Below are 13,950 nucleotides of genomic sequence, written 5' to 3' on the forward strand. Positions count from 1 at the left end.
AGAGGGATGTTTGATTGCCAGCTTAGGCCCAATCCCCCGGGGAGCAGGCCTAAGCCAGCAGGTGGTCATCCCCCGAGGGGGCCCAGACTGAGAGAGGGCACAGGCCGGGCTGAGGGACCCCCCCCCCCCCGAGTGCACAAATTTTTGTGCACCGGGCCCCTAGTATATATATAAAAGCCTAAGTGACGGACTGACCAGTCGACTGGTTGCTATGATGCGCAGTGACCACCAGGGGGCAGACGCTCAACGCAGAAGCTGTCCCCTGGTGATCAGTGTGCTCCCACAGCCAACCTCCCACACTGCGGCCGGCCGGCTAACCTCCTGTAGTCCCTCCCCCCAGCTAGCCAGCCAACTTCCCGTGGTCCCTCCCGATCAGCCCCAATTGCTGGCCAGGCCGAGGGACCCCACCTGTGCACAAATTCATGCACCAGGCCTCTAGTTTGAACATAAAAAGAACATTTAACAATAAATACAGAAATAACATGTTCACTCTTCATCCCCAAACCCTTCAAATCTTGTAGTAATTAAGACAGTATCTGACTTTACTTACTTCACTTGTTTTTTACCTGTTCATCACAGATCACAAGTGGATCCTTCCCTTTTCCCTACTACTTAAAGACTCATCCAGCCTTCCTTTTCCTGCCTACAGATAGAGTTGTTGCATGGTTAGGGATGCGCATGAAACAGTACTGTTGACATGTACTGGTGAAATGAAGATGGCTCAGGTGAACTACTGCCTTCTGGAAATTGCAACCACTGTGTCTTTTCTATAAACTAGATCAAGTATTTCAAGTAGGTACAATATTTCAACCTTTTCTGACTCAGATATCTGTGCCCAAACTGTGAGGAATCACATTCAGTATGTACCTAAATACAAAAAGCAATTAATGCACAAGATTTTCACTAATGTGTTATTTATAATTTCAAATGCCTGATAATAAGGGAGTTGTTAGTAAACCAAGATAAATCCACACTCTAAAATTCAGTCATGTGATCTTTAAAAACTATATTTATGAATGAAAACTATAGAAGAAAATGAGAAAAGTTTGACCTCCCCCCCGCCCAATCCCAAGCCTATTTTATGTGGGATCCAGAGACCTTTAATGAATAATAAATCAAAGAGAAAGAGGGATAGATATTATCTCAAAATTTTTTCTAGTAATAAGAGTTGTTTAAAATGAAACGAAGTTGTTCAGAGGATAATGAATGCCCTGTGTGGCAGCAGAGACAAATGTTGCCGAGGACAGTACGGTACAGTGAAGAGCACAGGCTTTGGATCAGACAGATCTGAACTCTAATCTAGAATTTGCTGCCTTGAGTAACTTGTTTGTTCTCATTGACCCCAAGTTTCCTGAACTGTCAAAGTGGGGATAAATAATAATTCAAATAATACATCAAACATGAGAATTCATAGAAGCAATGTTTACAATGTGTACTTGGCATGTAATAATTAATGGAAGTGACAACAGTGGCAGCTGTATGGTTGTGATGCTTATGTAGATAAGCTTAGCTTCCTTCCAAATAGGAGTCTAGCAGTATGAAAGCCAGCAGTTAATCTGTAAAAACTTTCAGGTTTTAAATATCCTGTGCTTGATATAATAACATGAAGAGCTTAAAGGTTCCAAGGACCCTTCTAATTAAATGAAAAGCAGTTTTATGGTAACCAAAATTAAAGCAACAACATAGAAGACCAAGATGAAAGGCACACCTGAAGCTATTGCTGCAATCAATTAAATTTGTGAAAATGTATACATTCTGTGTTAACACAAACACAAACAAATAAGAGCATCGATAGCACTTTAATGTCAACTTATTAATTCAATAAATATTTACTGAATATTGTACTGAGAGTCAGCATAGCACAGGTATTCTGTAATCTCAAGCACATATCATGCAGGTGATTTTTGAATTTTTCTAGGTTAGTGACTTCACTTAACATGTACTCAGTAAAGTGCCCACTCTGTAGAAGAAGGCATTATGCTGTGGAGTACCGAAGGGCTCTGGATCAGATAGGCCTGGGTCCACCTGGGTCCCACTGCCTCCAAGTCTCTCCTCATAGAGCTAGAAGGTGAACAAGTGCTGACTGTGTCTAAAAATAACGTAATACTACAGCTTTGAGGCTGACCTAGAACTGTAGTTTGATCAGTGTCATTATGCAAATGTCCAAGTTCTGGGTAAAAATAATTTTAGGTACACTGACGTAAGAGCAATCATTCACACATTAGTACCAACAACTCTGTTCTTGTTACACCTCATTCAGAAAAACTTTAAGAAGGCTTAATAACACTAAAAGGGAGAGGGGGACAGTCCAGGGTGAGGGATCTAAATTCCTGAGACTTTTAGCTTATCTTGAGAATAATTTTTGCATTAAATTTTTATATTAATTTACTTTTATTAATAACTTTCACTCAAATTCCAAAAGAAGTTTGCTCTTTTCAAGTTGATATCCTTAATGCTACCAAAACAACTTAGTGAACTTTGTTATAGTAAAGCTTGTAAATAGTTTTAAAGAAAAGAACTGCTGTACTTCAGTTGTTTGTTTTTGAAAATTGATTTTAGAGATAGAGGAAGGGGGAAGATGGAGATGGAGATGGAGAGAGAGAGAGAGAGAGAAATTTGTTGTTCCACATACTTTATGAATTCCTTGTTTCTTGAATGTGCCCTGACCAGAGATCAAACCTGTAACCTTGGCTGATCAGGACGATGATCTAACCAACTGAGCTACCCAGCCAAGGTCAGTTTTTCTTGTTTTTATAACTGAAACTGGTGGTGGCTTTTGTTTGTTACTAGCTGCATCTCTGGTAGAACAAATGTATTACAGCCAGAAGCCAGGGGCTTAGGGCTGAGAACAGAAACTTCAAATGAGATTTAAAGGCTAGGACACAAAGTGTGCATGCAGTTCTCCAGGAAGGACGAGGAGTTAGGTGATGCAAAAATTGTATACTGAATTTTTAAAAATTTAGTCTGGCCCTGACCAGTTTGGCTCAGTGGCTAGAGCGTCGGCCTGTGGACTGAAGAGTCCCAGGTTTGATTCCGGTCAAGGGCATGTACCTTGGTTTCGGGCACATCCCCAGTAGGGGGTGTGCAGGAGGCAGCTGATCCATGTTTCTCTCTCATGGATGTTTCTAACTCTCTATCCCTCTCCCTATCTGTAAAAAATCAATAAAATATATTTTTAATAAATAAAAATAAATAAATAAAATAAAAATTTAGTCTGAAAAAGTTTACCAGCTCACTTTAAATTAAAAAACCACCACACCAAGCACATTAGGCAATTCAGATATTCAGAGACTTTTATAGCTTAGCGAGATGTAATCTAGTCAAAAATTCTTATTTCATATAAGGGCAAAGATCTATGGCTGTTATATAATGTATCAAAGGGTATAGTTAACTGGTAAGGTAGGTATTAGGATTCCTGACCACCCAGATGAGTACTAACCACCACTGTACAGTAGTTACTACATAGTCCTTGGTACTATGCAGTGTGCCCTTCACAAAGAACACAAGGACGCTGCATGAGTCCTTAATACAGGGCTTATTGCCCAGGTGCTCTTGCATCCGGGACTACCCCATCTGAACTGTATCTGTAATATGATTTTTAAAAAATACGTTATTTTTAGAGAGAGCGGGAGAGGGATAGAGAGACAGAAACATCAATGAGACAGAAACATCATCAATTGGCTGCTTCCTGCACGCCCCCTACTGGGAATTGAGCCAGGATATGTGCCCTGACTGGGAATTAAACTGATGACCTCTTGGTTCATGGGTCAACCCTCAACCACTGAACCACACCAGCTGGGCTGTACTATGATTTTATCCATATATTTACATCTAGTTTTATCCAGTAGACATGTTTCCTAAATTATACTGTTTACCAGGTGTACTGGTTAATAATTCGGATTTTGTAATCGAAGAAAACATGGTAATTTCAAGAGAAACATCAAAAGTGCTTTATTCAAATAATGTCCATTGCTAACTATACATTTTCCCCACCTTTCAGGTAATTTGTGGATACTGTCCCAACAGAACTTTTCTTGTTTTGAGGCAAACCATTCAGAGACCCAATTTTCCACTTCTTCGTACGTTTTTTTTTAAAATATATTTTATTGATTTTTTACAGAGAGGAAGGGAGAGAGATAGAGAGTTAGAAACATCGATGAGAGAGAAACATCGATCAGCCGCCTCCTGCACATCTCCCACTGGGGATGTGCCCGCAACCCAGGTACATGCCCTTGACCGGAATCGAACCTGGGACCTTTCAGTCCGTAGGCCGACGCTCTATCCACTGAGCCAAACCGGCTTCGGCTCTTCGTATGTTTTGAAGTGCTGCTCAGAAAGTGCGTGTACCATTGATTATGCCCAGGGGTATACTGAAGGAGCAAGGCTGGTGAATATGGCAGGTGGGTTAATACTTCCAAGGCAAGGTTTCAGAAATACTTTTCCTTCACAGTTAAATATCTTAAATTGGAAAAAGTTTTGCTGGATGTTCTTTGGCACTAACCTTAGTCAAATGATAATTTAAGGGTCTATAAATAAGCATATAAAGTGGGTAAAGTAACTTTAAAGGAATTTTGGAATTGATCCTGTCTGTAAGGCAAATAATCACTCTCTAATTTGTATCAGACTTACATTACCAAGGATGCCCCTGAGGACGATTTGCATAGCCTCAGTGAGTCTACAGCAGAGCCCAGCATCAGACTTAATTCAGCATGCTGGTCTCTGAACTACTAATTACCTCTGGATCTCAAAGGACCTTTAAATATGTATTTCCTTGTACCTATTTCTATGTCTTATCTCATTGAATGTATGTACATGGATTTAATATGAGACCTACAGGCTAGCTTTTTAAGAAGCCTGAAATGTAATGAAAGGATTCTCTCATGTTTATAAATCAGAGTATCAGAATGTATTGAATACCTACAATATTCCTAATATTGCACAGAGCATTGAGGTAGAGGGTAAAGAAGCATGGTATACAATAGAGCTAATTACAGATAAGGGATTAAATTTTAAACCAAGAAACAATCTGAGAATAATTAAGTACTAAACTATATTGAATAAAGTTCAGGAAGAGTTTAGGAAGAAAAAAGCACAAATTGTACTATAACAGTAGGTTTTAGGAAGGATGTCGGATTTAAGTGAAGCCTTAATGAAGGAGTAGAAAAAAAGGGAAAGCAAAGGGAAAGAAAGGCATTTCGGTAATCTGTATAGGTATCTGTGAATAACTGGGGAAAAGTACACAGCAGCATAAACAAAAGCTTGGAAATGTAATGGGAGGGAAGGCATAATTTGTTTTATTGCCTTACTATCAATGGGCCAGGCTCTAGTCTAAGCAAATGTCTGTGTGCATTTTCATATGTATTATAGACATGTATGTATGCATGTAAATATGTATATAATTTTATCATTTAATTCTAACAAACCCTACAAAGTAGGTAATGTTTCAAGACCCATTTTTCAGATAAAACAGAGGCACATAATATTATATAACCTTCCTAAGGCTACAGAGGACTTGGTGAGATTAGAACACAAGCAGTATGACTCTTCGGCCTGAGATTATGGTCTTGACAATTTTGCCACCTATAAAAATAAGGTCAGCCCTGGCCACTGTGGCTCAATTGGTTGAGCGTCGACCAGTGCACCAAAAGGTTGCCAGTTCAATTCCCCATCAGGGCACATGCCCAGGTTTCGAGTTCGGTCCCGGTTGGGGTGCTTACAGGAGGCAACCAATATTTCGCTCATTCTCTCTCTCTCCCTTCTCTCTCAAATCAATAAAAAAATCATATTAAAAAAAAAAATAAGGTCACCTCAGTAAAATTCTTTCATAGAATACCATTTTCCAGGGCATACAGTCCAATTTTTAAACTTAATCAAATTTTTTAGGTTTTTCCCTAGAAATTTCTAGGAAGAACCAGCTGTACAGGCTCCCAAAGATAAAAGGTTTCACTTCAAGACACTTAAATGACAGACATGATCAAGTTTAGAAAATTTTGTTCACTTTTTAGAGCACATTCTGGCTGGTTATTAGACTGTACTCTCGATACTTAGTACAGGAAGTTCTGAAATTATAATTGAGTTATGTTCTAAAACTTTATTTTTAAGCTAGTTATTTGAAGCCTGAAGCATATTGCCATAGAAACAATGCTATAAATGGTGGCTGAGTTCTATGCTCACACCCTAAAATCTTAAAAAAAAATTTTTTTTTAATATTTTTACTGATTTAGAGACAGAGGGAAAGGGACAGAAAGAGAAACATCAATGGGCTGCCTTCTGCATGCTTCCTACTGGGGATCAAGCCTGAAATACCAACACGTGCCTTGACCAGTAATCAAACCTGCGCTGCGACGGATGTTTAACCAACTGAGCCACACTGGCCAGGGCTCACACCCTAAAATCTTTAAAACCTCTAATGTAGCTAGCTGTATGTTGGCTGTAACAGTGCTAATGTATCACTTATATCATTAATGATAACATAAGTACTGTACAGCAGTGCCTAACTGAACTCTCAAGGACAAGAGTGAGGCTTGCAGGCCTTTGTGTTCTCCGCACACTCTTCCCACATGGCTGGTATTGAATGCATGCTTGTTAAATGAAAGTATTAACTAAGAGCCCAGGAAGCAGACGCCAATAGATTTGAATACCAGTTCTACCACTAAACGTCTTTTCCTTCCAAGCCTACTTTTCTCATCTATAAAATACAGATAATCATACTCCTCATAGGACTTGTATAAATTAGAGAAGACAAAATTCTGTTGTCTTTTCAACCCAATACAATTTTTCTTAAATATTATTGTCATCATTGTAAACACAGTTCATAGAATTTTATAGAGACAAAAAGTTCAGCCTACTGCTTTATAGATGAGAAAACAAACTGAGCCGTAGCTGGTTTGGCTCAGTAGATAGAGCATTGGTCTGTGGACTGAAGGGTCCCGGGTTTGATTCCGGCCAAGGGCACATGCCCGGGTTGTGGGCTCGATCCCCAGTAGGGGGCATGCAGGAAGCAGCTGATCAATGATTCTCTCTCATCATTGATGTTTCTATCTCCCCCCTCTCCCTTCCTCTCTGAAATCAATAAAAAGAAAACAAACTGAGGTCCTAAGAGGTTAAGTAATATGTTCAAAGTCACATCTAGTTTTAGTGGCTGGCAGGCTAGGACCTTGGTCTCCTTAATCCCAGTGTAGGGCTCTTCTTACTATTCCAACTGCAGCCCCCAAGTACAGCATAACTGGCTGCCTGCTTTCTCCTCTGCATCAACTGTTTTACTGAAATATAGAGCTATTCAAATTTCCAAGGGTTGTTTGCACCTACAAAGTGACCTGAGACTGCTGCTTTTGGAGACTGTGGTTTGCTGGTCAGTGTTTTTCTGTCTCCTTGCTTGTCAAGCCAACAGCTGTCTCTTCTAAAAGGTGTCTCTTCTTGTTGCCCACCATTTCAATCTGTTATGGGTCATAAAATTAAGACAAAAACTCATCGAAACAATCGATGTAAATAATTTTCTATGAGGACCTAGGGAAGTGCGCTATGAGTAAGATAAGGTTTTAATTCCTGCATTTTGTTTCACCTATTTTTAATTGTAGATAAGCAAAAAATTGCCTTACTCTTTTGCTTTCAGCCCAGGGCTCCTGATAAACTTGTAAGTCAGGTGTTTCTGTAGTTCAGCTGCATTACAGCTCTAGGAAATTAATCCACACAGAAAGCAAAGGGAACAGAGTGGCTTCTGGAATATTCCTCTCTCCCCCAAGAGTGGAGTAGGAAAAGTATTTAATCCAAATAGTCTCTATTTTGATCGGTTCATCCCAAAGAGGCAACATGGCATCTTCTGACCACCAGAGGGCATTGTGTGAACAGTAAGCTTCTCAGCAAAAAACAGCTTGACCAGAAAGTCCCTTTTTGCACGTGGCATTCATATTCTTAGAGTTCGTTCTGTGGATTTTCTATTCCACGTACTCACTCTGTGACTGTGACTGCTCCTCCACCTGTATTCTCTATCTTAGCTGGCAACATTATGCACTAATCATGCAGAGTACTTGGAAGTCACCTGGGACTGCTTACTCATAATTACTAGGTAAGTCTTGCCCATTTTTCTCACTAAATATTTCTCTAATCTGCCCCTCTAGTCCATCACTACCTTACCTGAACTCCACAGGCCTCTATCATCACTCCTGAGTTATTACAACAGGCTCCTTTACTGACCCCTCACCCTCAGACAACTCATGAAGAAAATAAGATCATACCATTCTTCTGCTTAAATACCTCAACAGTTCCCTTCACATGTCCTCAGGCTGAAGTACAAGCTCCTTAGCTAGGCATACAATGCCCTCCCCATCCACCCATCTAGTCTTGTTTGGCTATTTCCTGCTTCAAACTTCATGTTCAAGCAGCATAAAACTGCTTGTCTACCCAGCACCCCCCCCATTTCTTCATGTATTTTTTTTACCTCCATTTTTAGTCATACTGATTGGTTCTTCTGTCTCCCATGTATCGTTTAATAATCAGTTTACCACCTCCTCCAGAAAGCCTTCTGTAACACCTCCTTCTCCCACTATTTTAGGTTTTGATATTACTGTGTATTATCTTATTTTGCACTTATTACACTTTATTTTTTAATCATCAGAACAGCAACATGAAGTGGATGTTAAAGCACAGACTAACCAGAGTGGGTTCAAATTCTGGTTCTGCCACTTGTTAGTATGGCCCTGAGCAGGTTATTTAACCAACTTGTACCTCAATTCTTTTTTTTTTTTTTAATGTTTTTATTGAGTTCAGAGAGAGACAGACAGACAGAAACATCAATGATGACAGAGTATCACTGATCAGCTGCCTTCTGCAAGCTCCCCACTGGGGATCAAACCCACAACCCGAACATGTGGCCTGACTAGGAATAGAACCAGGGACTTCTTAGTTCATGGGTCGATGCTCAGCCACTGAGCCATACCGACCAGGCTCAATTCTTATTTGAGAATGGGAATGGGAATCTTTTCTATCATTTAGACTTATCATAAGACTGCCTGTCACGGATTAAATGGTAAATAAGAATCAGCTACCAAAATTTCCTGTGTTGGTGTCCCCTCTAGATTATGAGCAACTTAAAGGCAAAGACTTTGGCTTATTTCTCTGCAACATAACATGTATTCAGTAAAGGTTGCTGAATGAGTAACTGGTGAGGCAGCTCTCTGATGATGGGAAGGCCTACCCTGTTTCCTTTTCAGCAGATCCACACATATTTTTAAATTGTGTTGTTTCTAATTTTATAGCTGATATTTTAAGTATATTTTTATTGATTTCAGAGAAGAAGGGAGAGGGAGAGAGAGATGGAAACATCAATGATGAGATAGAGTCATTGATAAGCTGCCTCCTGCATGCCTGAAATCCGGGTATGTCCTCCTGGTTCATAGGTTGAGGCTCAACCACTGAGCCATGCCAGCTGAGCTAGCTGATATTTTAAATGTTTAACTCTAACCAAAATCCTAAAAACTTTCACACTTTTATCTACCTGAAAGTCAATAAGCCTGACTGGGGTGGCTCAGTTGGTTGAGCATAGTCCCATGCACCAAAAGGTTACCAGTTCGATTTCCGGTCAGGGCACACGCCCTGATTGTGGGCTCATTCCCCAGTAGGGAATGTGCAGGAGGCAGCTTCTAGATTTTCCGCTCTCACACCCACATTTCTCTCTCTGTTCCTCTCTAAAAATCAATAAAAATACATATTTTAAAAAGTCAATGAAATGAAACCAATAGAGTATCATAAAAAGTGTGTTCATTCTAAGAAGCTTAACTCATTTTTTAATCCTTAAATCTTTTTAAGATCCCCCTCATCCTTACAGCACCTAACACAGTATCATGCTTTCATACATGCTATTCCCTTTGCTTAGAGCTTTTTCTATGTCCAGCTCATTCTCAGACACCTCTCTTCTGTGCTTCTAAAACAGCCTGTACCTACAACTATAGGGAGACAAATCATGTATCATTCAAACTGGGATGCTATATCCATCACCACACTGATAACAGGGGATTATAATTATGTGGCTCCCCTGCTTTGCTGCAAGCTCCTTGAGATCAGGGCACTGTTTTAGTCATCACTGTATCCCTCCCTGAGCCTGATATTTGATCAGTTTTTGAATAAATGTTAAAGTAGATAAATTTTATTTTGCTTATCTTTTTTTTTTTTGCACTATTTCAATCATGGCAACTTTTATATAAAGGGTCAGGCAAAAATAGGTTTACAGTTGTGAGTTTGTGAAACAGAGTTTACTTATATTATTATTTACTAGTGGCCCGGTGCACAGGGTCCGGCCGGCCCACCCTGATGGGGGCCATCAGGGTCGGGCCAGCAGGGGCGGGGGCACCATGGGAGGTTGGGGGGGCTGATTGGGGCCCCGATCTGGCTGGTTGGCCACCGCAGTGTGCATCATAGCAACTGGTCGTTCAGTCGTTCGACTTTTATATATATTGATTATTGTATTGTTCTCCCATACTAACAACTATAAACCTACCTTTTTACAGTGGCCAAAAACTTAAAAAGCAATTTCCCATGCATTATACAACTGATTCTCACACCAACCCTGAGGTGGGTATTTTTATTAACTTCATTTTGTAAATAGGAAACAGGTTCAGTGGCTGATATCAAATGCTCATATTACAAGATGTGGCTCAAACTCTTTTTCACATCTGAGCCCTAAGTCTCAGTTTTTATAAACTAGACAACACTCTGGCAATGACAATGAACTCCAGTGTCCCTTTGGAATGAACATTCTAAGCCTTGCAGAGTCACCCCATTCTCAAAGTGCCCCATATGGCAAGTAGAATGCCCTGCCTCTTCCCCACCTCCTCTTCCATCTGCTGACACCCACTGCTTATCAGGGCAAACCCTTCTGTACACTAAAGAATTAAAGTGGGGATGGAGCACTTCAGTTTTCTCTAAAAAGGATTACATACATCTTGGACAATGAATAGAAAATTTGGTTGGTGATTTAATTCTTTAATTTCCCAATTTTGTTTCTGAAAATTATTTTAAACTCAGAGTAGTGTAAAAAAAAATGCATGTCTCCAACACACTCAAATAACCAATGTTGTGATTAAATGTGTATGCACTATTTTGTTTTCAGAACATCATCAACTTCATCACAGCTCATTCTTCTTAAATCTACCAGGCTAAGTAACATGTGACTCTGTACTTGCACTAAGATCACTTGTAGTTACCATATAAGCCACAATATATAGTTAGAAATCTATCTTAAATATGTACCATCTCCTTCCATGCCACATCTGAAACCACCGTCATTAATCCCCTTCTTTCCTCTAATTTCCTTTCCTTCATGTTTGGCATGCTACCTCAGAACAGAGGAACCCCGCATCCCACAGCAGCACAGGAGATCTTGGCAGTCGTCTTCATGGCAAGTATACCCACTCCTTCCCAACTTATAAATTATGAAATGACCTACAATGTGAGGGTTTGGTTTGGTTTTAAGGAGTTTGGCTGGCATAAATCAATCCGTGAGCAGCTGGACATCAACATTACTATTAAAGTGTGAGAACTAACACTAGCCCACCAAGGTACAGTAAGCACTTCATAAGGACAGACCTAAAATAGAAGCCTTGTTATATTTAAACTCGCATGCTTGTTACTTAATTACAGAATTTCAAATCAGCCCAATGCAAAACATTTCCTTTTCCTCTACCTGGCCAATTCTCACCAATCTGAGTAGCGAACAGAGAACATGAGCCCATGAATCATCTGATAGGCCATCCCTAGGCAGGATGAGGCATACACAGCAGCACAGTTATGATCAAATCTTGTTTTCTCTCATTTTAAACAAGGAATTGACTATTAACAGTGATTATGTCTGGGAGGTGGGAGTCAGAATGACTTTTATTTTTATATTTTATGTACTTCAATGTAGGTTGAATTTTCACAAAGAGCATGGATTTTATAATAAAGTATTTCCATTTTTTTAATTAAAAATTTTTTTTATTGCATTCAGAGAGGGAGAGGGAGAGAGAGAGATGGAAACATCAATGATAAGTGAGTTGTTTGGCCGCTTCCTACATCGAGCCCACAACCCAGGCATGTGCCCTGACCGGGGTATCGAACCGTGACCTCCTGATTCATAGATCGAGCCTCAACCACTGAGCCACACCAGCTGGGCAAAGCACTTCCATTTTGAGAGAAAAAAAAGGGACATGAATCACTTTTAATTTGGTTCATATAAAAATATTAGAATAGACCTGGTCGGAGTGGCTCAGTTGGTTGCAGTGTCATCCATACACTCTCACATCGGATGTCTCTCTCTCTCCTCTCTCTCTAAAATCAATAAAAGCATGTGGAGTGTGGATTTAAAAAATTTTTAAAGAGTAATAGAACAAATAATTTCAATATTTTATGGTAAGGGATATTAGCACAAGAAAATATCAGGAGAAAACATCCTATAGAGATCAAAGTGACCTCTCAAGCAAAGGTTTTTCAACTATACCTCGATTTTGGGGGAAGACAACAGATTGTAGCTCAAAAATAAAAATCTATGGAACACTTTCTGCATTTTATCCCAAATGGTTTCCTCCCCATTTGAGCCAGAAGGTTAATAGCAAAGGCTTAGCACTTTTCCTAGCTGGAGGAGAGTCCTGAAAGCAGGCACTTCTTTTCTCCTACACATTAGAATGGGAAATGGTGCTAAGTACAAAAGTATAGTGGTGTTAACGCAAAATCAAAACACAAGGTCCAGAGCAAGTGGCTGAGGCTGTGTTCATGCCCTGGGAAGGTCCTGGTTAAACATTGTTTCTGTTTTCTCGGACAATGATGCCCCAGCCCCCACCCCAAGGTAGGCCACTACATAGGAGTGGGAAGAATAGAAAGGCTTCAGGAGGACTGCTCAACCTGAGTTATTCTATGAGATGAAAATTTGGTCATAACAGACAAATGTGCTTTTAAAAGAAATATAAGATGTTATCTGAAGGCTCTACAGCGAACTGTCCTTATCAATCTTTGGAGGAGCATTTCTTTGCCACTATGCTTTAACTTTATTTAAGATGATGACGCTCCCATCTAGCTCCCAAAGCCATTCAGTTATTATTGAGACTTGATCAGATATCCAGCAAGTGATGTGGAGGAAAGTTGTGAGGTTCTGCTGGCCAGTCCTCAGCCAAGCTCCATCACTTTGTATCCCAATTCTCCCCATCATATCCATCCAGCTGCAATGACAGAGTTTCACAGACTCTGAATGCAATGTTTCAAATGAGAAGGCAGTGATTGCTTTGAAACTGTAAGAACTGCATCCTTCTCCGAATCTGCTCCAGAATGGCCTGAACTTCAGCGCAAGAAACTGATTCTAGGTCTTCCCCAAAAGCCTGGACCAACCCTTAGGTGTGAGTGTCAAAGGGAAATCTGTTCCTGGAACAGCTGTCCTGCCGTGATACACACTGTAGATGGGAATACACGTGGGCCAGGGGAGACCGTGCAGGTACCGACCGCGCGGATGGAGGGATATTATTACACACACACACCCATCTCCTACCGCCTCCAGCAAACATCAGGGGCTTTCACCGACAGCTCCCGACACTCCTCACCCGGGAAATGTCATGTCAACCTCTCGGATCACACGCAGACAGATGCGTGGTTAGATAGAACGGGAGAGTGGGAGGCGGCTGAGCTCAGATCCAAGCCTACCCGCCTCAGCGGCGACGACTCCGCTCCCCACCCCGCGCCCTCGGCGAACACGGACACAACTTCTAGAAAGCGCCCACCCTGGAGCGAAAGCACTTCTCCCAGGAAAGAGATCCTTTCCGCTGAAAATCCCCAAACCCGAGACCCGACACTTTCTACCGAACAAAAAGCTTGTGTGCCGGCAAGAGGGGGTGGGAAAGAGCGTGGCAAGAATTTGCGCGGCTTTCCGCCTCCTCCTCGGAGCGCGCCCAAGTCTGCGGCCTCGGCGCCCGGACGCTTCCCCTCCCACCCGTC

The 13,950-nt window shown here is 40.9% G+C and overlaps 1 protein-coding gene across 1 annotated transcript in view; it reads right to left on the reverse strand.

The window, feature by feature from the left end:
• The window catches only part of ZBTB1 (zinc finger and BTB domain containing 1), a 25,237-nt gene extending 15,726 nt beyond the window's left edge, over positions 1-9,511 (reverse strand). The window contains exon 1 of the mRNA XM_014545925.1: positions 9,494-9,511. The gene's annotated coding sequence lies outside the window, so the exon portion shown is untranslated. The remainder of the gene's footprint in view (positions 1-9,493) is intronic.
• Between the last annotated feature and the right edge of the window lie 4,439 nt (positions 9,512-13,950).

This window comes from Myotis brandtii, unplaced genomic scaffold, assembly GCF_000412655.1.
Source record: "Myotis brandtii unplaced genomic scaffold, ASM41265v1 scaffold423, whole genome shotgun sequence".
Lineage (NCBI taxonomy): Eukaryota > Metazoa > Chordata > Mammalia > Chiroptera > Vespertilionidae > Myotis > Myotis brandtii.